This window comes from Petaurus breviceps, unplaced genomic scaffold, assembly GCF_028583685.1.
Source record: "Petaurus breviceps papuanus isolate PSGF00001 unplaced genomic scaffold, PetGlider_PUasm1.0 490, whole genome shotgun sequence".
NCBI classification, from domain to species: domain Eukaryota; kingdom Metazoa; phylum Chordata; class Mammalia; order Diprotodontia; family Petauridae; genus Petaurus; species Petaurus breviceps.
The window spans coordinates 26436447-26444109 of record NW_027186352.1 but is presented as its reverse complement, the minus strand read 5'-3'; the positions used below and the strand labels follow the sequence as shown (position 1 = coordinate 26444109).

The following is a 7663-nucleotide window of genomic DNA, read 5'->3' as shown; positions in this document are numbered from 1 at the left end:
TTAAGGAGCCAACCTGAGGTTGGGCCTCACTCCTGCCAGGCTGGGTTCCCAGGACTAAGCTTTGGGTGGGGAGAAAGCCTCAGGTCTTTGAGGTCTTTGATACCTCTGCACTGGTCTCCACCTCCTCTTAGGTACAGCTGTCCTCGAGGTAGCTACACTCAGTAAAGCTCTGACAGGTCAGAATGGTGATCTGCCAGCAGTTTGGGGACTGGAATGCAGGGCAGACTGTGCTGGACGCCTGGAAGTCAGGAGGGAAGCACCCAGCAGTCAGTCTGACACAGCCCAGAGGCAGCTCAAACCCCTCACCCAGCAGCTGTGGGTCACTGGGAAGTGAATGCTGCTTAAAGCAGAAACTGCCTTCAGTGTGAGCCCAATCTCCCCAGGGACTTAGGTGTGGTTTAGAAGAATGTGCCCCAGGTGCTGAGGGGAAATATTTATATTGTTTTATCTTCATAGCAAACTTCCCTTTTGTAAAAACTAATTGATGTTAATTGGTTGAATGGAACTGGGACTCTAATCACTAGTGGTTAATCCTGGATGCAGGAGAGAAACTCACTAAAACAGGAGTCAAGCTTATAGCATTAGAGAAGAGACACCCTGGACCCTGCAGGGATTGTAGCCAGACTGCTCCAGAAGTCCCAGGAGCTGGCTGAGGCCAGGCCAGGGTACATATTTAGTGGTGATTTAACAAAGCATGCTGAACTTGTTGAGAAGGTAAACAGGGGGTCCAACCTTCTTGGCTGTGCCTAAAAAAGCAGGGAAGCTATTAGTAGATGTTATCAAAGAAGCCAGTGTGGATGGCCTCCCGACATGGACTTATCTCCCACATCTTCCATGTCTCTGAGCTGAACACCTCCTGCACTTACATGTGACCTTGGCCAAGTGGCTTAACCTACAGAAGCTCCCTAAGAATAAACCTTACACAAGGGAAGACACATATTTATCTAGATGTCAGCCAAACATTTAACAGAGCCTCTCGTGCCATCCTCATAGTGAAGGTCATAAAGTGGTTGGGTGGATTTTGAATCAATCAACAAACATTTATTAAGCATGTGTACCAGACATCAAACCAAGTGCTGGGACAGAAAGACAAAAATGAAATTTCTTCCTGTCCTCAAGAAGCTTACATTCTAATGGGGGGATACAACATGTACAGAATGAATTGGTTGGATGGCTGCATTTGTATTACAAACTACAGAGGAGTTTAGGAATTCCTAATTCAAATCCTAAATCAAAGAGCTATCTGGGACCTAGGATTGTGATCTTAACTTTAGACACAGAGACTAAAATAAAAGACTTAACTTAGGGGGCATTCTATCTGGCTTTTGTTAGCTGACTATGGTGACTTTGTCCTCTGGGTATAACTAAAGAGAGACAGGCTTTCTAGTTGCTGCATTCTAACAGACTGGAGTTGAGAGGGTCAGGAGATAGGTAGAAAGGAAGCCCCAAACTGGTAAGAAGGAGCAAGGTCCAAGAGTATCCACAAAATTAGGAAGTAATGCACTCAGCAGAGAGCAATGGCAATATGGTGCAGCAGAAAAATGAATAGATTTAACATTAAAGGAAACTAAGATTCAATTCCAGCTCCACTGAGACCTGGAGAAAAGCACTTAACATCTCTAGGCTACCCTTTCCTCCTTTGTAAAATGAAGATGTTTTTTCCATCCCTTCAAACACTAGGTCTTGCCCAAAGAGAAGCCCAAAATATAGAGACAGTCTGGAAGCAATAAAACTGTTGCTGAACCATTGAAGAACCAGGATGATTGGATGGTCAGGTGCAGGCCCAGCAGAAATCAGTGCTCTCCAGGGAGCATGCTCAGAAAGAGCAGTGGGCCTGGGGAAGACTGTGGGGGCCTTGCAGAATTGGAGGCTTGAACTGTCCCTGCCATGTACAATCCCTATGTAGTGCCCTCAGCAAGTCAGCTCAGTGCATGGCCACTCTTCTCATTGTTGGCATTTATATATCTCGGAGAGTCTGCCCAGGTTTATGGTGGGGGCAGGATGGGGGATTTCAGTCTCTGACTATACTATTTCATTAAATTGTTTTGCTTTAACTAATTGTGTCCTCTGACTGACTAGTCAAAGTAAACATATTGCTGGGAAACTCATGAATTCCCTAGTTTTGAGTAGATACACATATACAGATTACTGCAGAAACAGGGGTACCTTCTTTTGGCTTCCTCTTGGCAAGAAGGTGGCACCCTAGCTGTTATTCACTCTTAGACTGCATTAAGAGAAGCAAAGTTTCCACAAGACTGGAGATTATAGCCCTATAGCACCCTGTCCATACCGTATCTAGAATCCCGTGTTCCACTTTAGATGGCAGATTTTAGAAAAGACATCAATAAACTAGAAAGATTTCATAGGAGAAGGACCAGAACTGTGAATGCCTTGGTTACTAACTGTGCTGTGGGACTGGAGAAGAATTAGGAATGAAAGGGAATATGATGGCTGTCCCAGAGTATTTGTAAGATCTATCACGAGGAAGAGGACTGCATATCTTTCTGTTTGACCTTGGGGCAGAACCAGGAACAATGGAAGGAAATGACAAAAAAGTGGATTTAAGCTCTCCGTACAAAAAAAGCTTCCTAACAATGAGCTGTCCACAAGCTTGCTTAGGAAGGCGATGAGCTCTCCCTCTAGAGGAGTCTTTAAGGGAAGATTTAGGGTAACTTGTTGGAAAATTTGCTTAGGCGACTCCTGTGGACTTATAGATTGGATTGGATGACTTCTTAAATCCCTTTGAATACTGGGACTCTATTTTGGAATACAATAATAATGATGTAATAATGTAAAGAATGTAGCATTATTTGGCATGTAATAAAGAGCATTGGGCCTGAAGTCAGGGAGACTAATCTTTGTGAGTTCAAATCAGGTCTCAGAAACTTGCTAGCTGTGTGACTCAGTGCAAGTCACTTAACCCTGTTTGCCTCACTTTCCTCATCTGTCAAATGAGCTGGAGAAGGAAATGGCAAACCACTCCAGTGTCTTTGCCAAGAAAACCCCGAATGGGGTCATGAAGGGTCAGACCTGACTGACAATGACTGGACAACAGCCACAATAATAGCTAGTGTCTATATAGCACTTGATAAATATTTAGAAGAGAGCTCTACCCTCACACCAGCCCTAGGGAACAGGTGCTGTTATTCTCTCCATCATACAGATGTAGACACTGAAGGCACATAGGCCAAACAGTTTTCCCGGGGTCACACATGTCAGAAATAAGGCCAAATTCGAATTGCAGTCTTCCAGACCAGTCCAGTAATCTCTCTTCTGGCTGCCCAACCACCCAAGCAATGTAAACAGATGCACAAAGCTGCCCAGTAACAGGGCTGAGCCGGCCACTCCCCCGGTGCTCACTGCAGCAGCTCTGATCCAGTGAGAAGAGAGCTGGCCTTGATTTCTCCCTTTCTTGAGGACAAACAGTCCTGTAATGGCAATAGAATGAGTCAGCTAATGTACACCAGAAGATGAGCCCCATTTCTCCCACTGTTTTGAGCTAAGTGAAAAGAAACCCAGTATGGGGGAAGTGAAGTTCTCATCAGGGCTAATGCAACAGCTCAGGCGTCCTGTTACACAGTGTAACTGCTGCATTTTCATCACCATGGCAACAGACAGTATTGACGATTTGGTTCAGAAAACAAGCGCAAGTCCTATCTTGGGTGTGCTGGGGGCTCGGGAGCCATCATGTTCCAGTCTGAGTCAATACCTGGTAAACAGCCAACATGGAGGCCTGGCCCTGAGGGAGATGTCCCTGATCCTGAGGACCTTTCCTTCAGGTCCCCTGAGTGCTTGGTTCTTTACTCTCCCTAAGCAGGTATCAGGAAGAAGGCACTAGTCTCTCTCCTTCTCCAATACTACGCAGCATTCTTATGTAATCCCTTCCTCAGCTATAAAGCCAGCACAAGTGGAATGGGGAGGGGGGAGGAAGAAACCCCATATATATGTATGTATGTGTGTATATATACATGTATATGCATATGTATACACACATATGGATCTTGAAGTTGTCTTACTTTCCATTATTTCTCTGAGTTCACAGTTTGCTTCAATGGAGGATGATGAAAATAAGTCAGAGGACCTAGGTTCAAATCCTAGTTCTTTCAACCGCCCCCCCCCCCCCCCCCCCATCTAGATGACTTTGGACAAGTCACTTCATCTCCTAAGTACAAGCTATTATTATCCTGGGTGACTTAGTAATTGTTACAACATTGCTATAGATTGTCTCCTCTGATTTTTGCCTATTTATTTGCTATGAAAATCTTCCTGGATGAGAATTTGGTTTTTCACTGTAGATTTTATTTGTTAAAATGGAAATGAGGATGTTGAGCTGGGAGAAGAGTGAACTGGGAGGTGACTCTCCTGGTTATTAAATGACAGCTCTCAAGTGGAAGAGAGATTAAGCTGGTCCTGCTTGGCCCCAGTGGGCAAAGCTAGAATCAATGGATCTGTGGTTCATAGATTTAGGGTTTGATATAAGGAAGAATTTCTAACCATGGCAGCCATTCCCACCGAAGGGGATACCTTCCTAAAAGACTCCAAGCAAAGACTTCCTGGTGGCTTGTCACATATATTCTAGAGATGATTCTTGTCTGGATAGGCTTTGGGTTAGATCAATCAACAAGCCTTAGATAACCTCAGAGCTCCTGTTCCTTAGTTTCCCTGTCAGTGAAATGAGGTTGGACAGCATGAGCCCTTCCAGTTTTAAGTGCTATTTTCCTATAATTTTTGCCTGATCTATTTAGCTTCCCCCTTACATTAATTAAGGCAATTCTAAAATTTTAAAATTTCCCCTGGATTTTTCTTTTATTCCTATAGGAGTTCTGAATTATCTCATGATTGTCTACCACAGGAACATGGGTCACACAGGCTATGACCTTTAGCTACGAGCTAAATTAGAAAGTCATAGATTATTAAAACTATGGTTTATAAGAGGCCAGGCATTGAATTTTATAAATGAAGAAACTGCATCACAGAGTGATTCCCAAAGAGTTATATACCTCAGCTCTCTTAATATTCTAGAGATACTACGTTTTGTTAAAAACCTAAAGTACTATTCACCCTTAGTTCCCATGGACATTTAAAAAAATAATATTTTCTTTTTCTCTCAATTACATGTTGAAACAATTTTTAACATTTTATTAAAAGCCTTGAAAAATTCTATCCCTCTCTTCTTCATTCCCAAGACTGTAAACAATCCAGTATAGGTTATACAACCACAATACAGATGGTAGGAATTACAGACTGCTCTGGAGTGAAAAGGCCCTTTACTGCCCTGTTTGCCTCCTCTGGACAATATTAAGCTCACTAGTGTCCTTCCTAATTTCTGGTACCCAGAACTGAACATACATCTCTGGGTGTGGCCTAGTCAGGGGAGAGGGTGGGAGCTCTCACCTCCCAGTTCTTGCCTCTTATGTCTCTGGGCAAGCAGTCTAAGATCAAATTACCTTTCTGGGTCACCAGAAAGTATTCCCTCAGATATCTCCCTCCAATATTCTTAGCAGTGATTATACTTCATCCTTGGGTATGGATTTGATTTTTGGAAGTAGCCAAAAATGTGGCGAAAAGACAGATGATGAAACTGAATCTAATTTTTCATTTAAAAAATGAGGTCATTTTCTTCTGTGGCTCATAAACTGCCTTGGAAATTCACCCCTTTATTTTATGAAGAAGAAAATGTTGGCTCTGAAAGTAGGTGAAGAAACAAGAAGAAGAAAATCTGTAGGACTTAGAGGCATGAGGGTTAGAACGCACCCAGGGCCATTTTAAGGGGTAGCCTATGTGCATAACCTCCTACATTTCTGGTTTTAAAAATAACTGGTATTTACTTAGCACTTTAAGGCTTCTAAATGTATGTCTACATTCTAATGGTCATTCTAAAAGTCATCTCATTTAATCTTTACAACAACCCCACTGCAGGTATTAGGTCCATTTTACAGATGGACACAATTTACCGCCTGGGAGAGGCCATAGTGTCTCAGATGAGATTTTGGACTCAGGTGTTCCTGACTACCAATTCATTGCCTTACCTACTAGTTATTTTAGTCTTTTTTTTTTTCAGTTATGAATGACTCTTTTTGATCCCATTTGGGGGTCTTCTTGGCAAAGAAACTGGAGTGTTTTACCATTTCCTTCTCCAGCTCATTTTCCAGATGAGGAAACTGAGGCAAACAGGGCTAAGTGACTTGCCCAGGGTCACACAGCCAGTAAGTGTCTGAGACCAGATTTGAGCTCAGGCAGAAAAGTCTTGGAAGGGAGTGAATATATCCACAGGAATATTTGCAACATCTGACCCAAGTTCACTACTGCTCCTACCAAAACAGTGCTGGGATCTCTGAAAGAAATAAGTGTCATTGGCCTGAAAGGGTATGGGACCTCAAATTACTGTTTGTCCAAAGTCATTGGGTCATAGAATACCTGAGCCAGAGGGGATCTAGACATCAGCAAACCCAACTTCCTCACTTTACAGATGGGGAAACAGGCTCAGAGAACACTGAAATGACTTTCCCAAGGATAGAACATCAACTTGCGGGGGTCTGTCTCTCCATTGATAAAAGGGGGATGGGCCAGACTAGGAGCCCTCGTGTCTCTAGATACCACAGTCCTGAGGATTTCTCCATCCTGGCCTAATATGCTTACTCTTCCACATGGCAAGTCTGGCATTCTAATGATGACTGACACATTCTCAAATGCTATATTTGTGATATTCTCTTACACTGTTTATCCGGAAATCACACAGGAATTAAAGAAAGGAAGCCAAGGGTGACAAACTTCCAACAGTCAAATGAATTCCATGAAAATGGGGAAATGGGTTTGGTTTTGTGTAAGAGCAGGAGGATCTGAGGAAGCCAAATCCCAGTGAGAGCCCATTTATAGATGCATCTGTGTCACCTTGGGCAAGTCACAATCTCTCTGGACTTCAGTTTCCTCATCTGTCAAATGAGAAAGCCAGACTGGGAGATCTCTAAGGTTCTTCCCAATGCTACATCTATGAATCTAAGATGGCCTTATGGATGCTAACAGCTATTCCCTATTATTCCAGCTATTCCCTGGTCCCTGTCCCCCGCACTCTCAGGCTTTGGGATAAAGGACTGACTATGATCCCGGCTCAACATCACAGAAATGCAATGTGAGGCAGTGGGGATCAGTCCCTCCAAGTGTGCAGATAGCATTCCTTCCGTTCAGTCTATCCTGGGCTACTCTCCAGCGACTGCCGAACGGGCTGGGGCTAATCAAGGGGTTAGGTAACACAGAGAAAACAAAGAAAAGGCTGAGTTTCCACTTTTTTTGTTGTTTAATCCATGCTTTCTGTCAAAATTGAAGACAGGTTTTGGGGGCAAGTGGCATTTTCGAGCTAGGAGGGGAACAACAAATCATCATTTAGTCCAGCCGCCAGCTTGGACTTTCCTTCCAGATGTTTTTTTCCTCCTTCACCAACCACGTGCACACTTCCTGAGGATGTCAGGCGGTGCTTGGCAGGAGATCCCAGGGTTTTAGGCTTCAGCGGTGCCTCTCCCTCTATGACAGCACCGAGGCCTCGGCCGCTGTCCAACCTACTCGAGGGAAACTCTTTATCCAAAGTGTAGCCAGCGCCCAAGAGGTGGGCGAGGCCCCGCTGCTCTGCCAAGTCACCGGGACCCTCGGGGACCCACCCAGCAATCAT

At 44.0% G+C, this 7663-nt stretch overlaps 1 pseudogene; it reads right to left on the bottom strand.

Annotated features, from left to right (window-relative positions):
• The window catches only part of LOC138172097 (solute carrier family 22 member 15-like), a 98103-nt pseudogene extending 90440 nt beyond the window's left edge, over positions 1-7663 (bottom strand).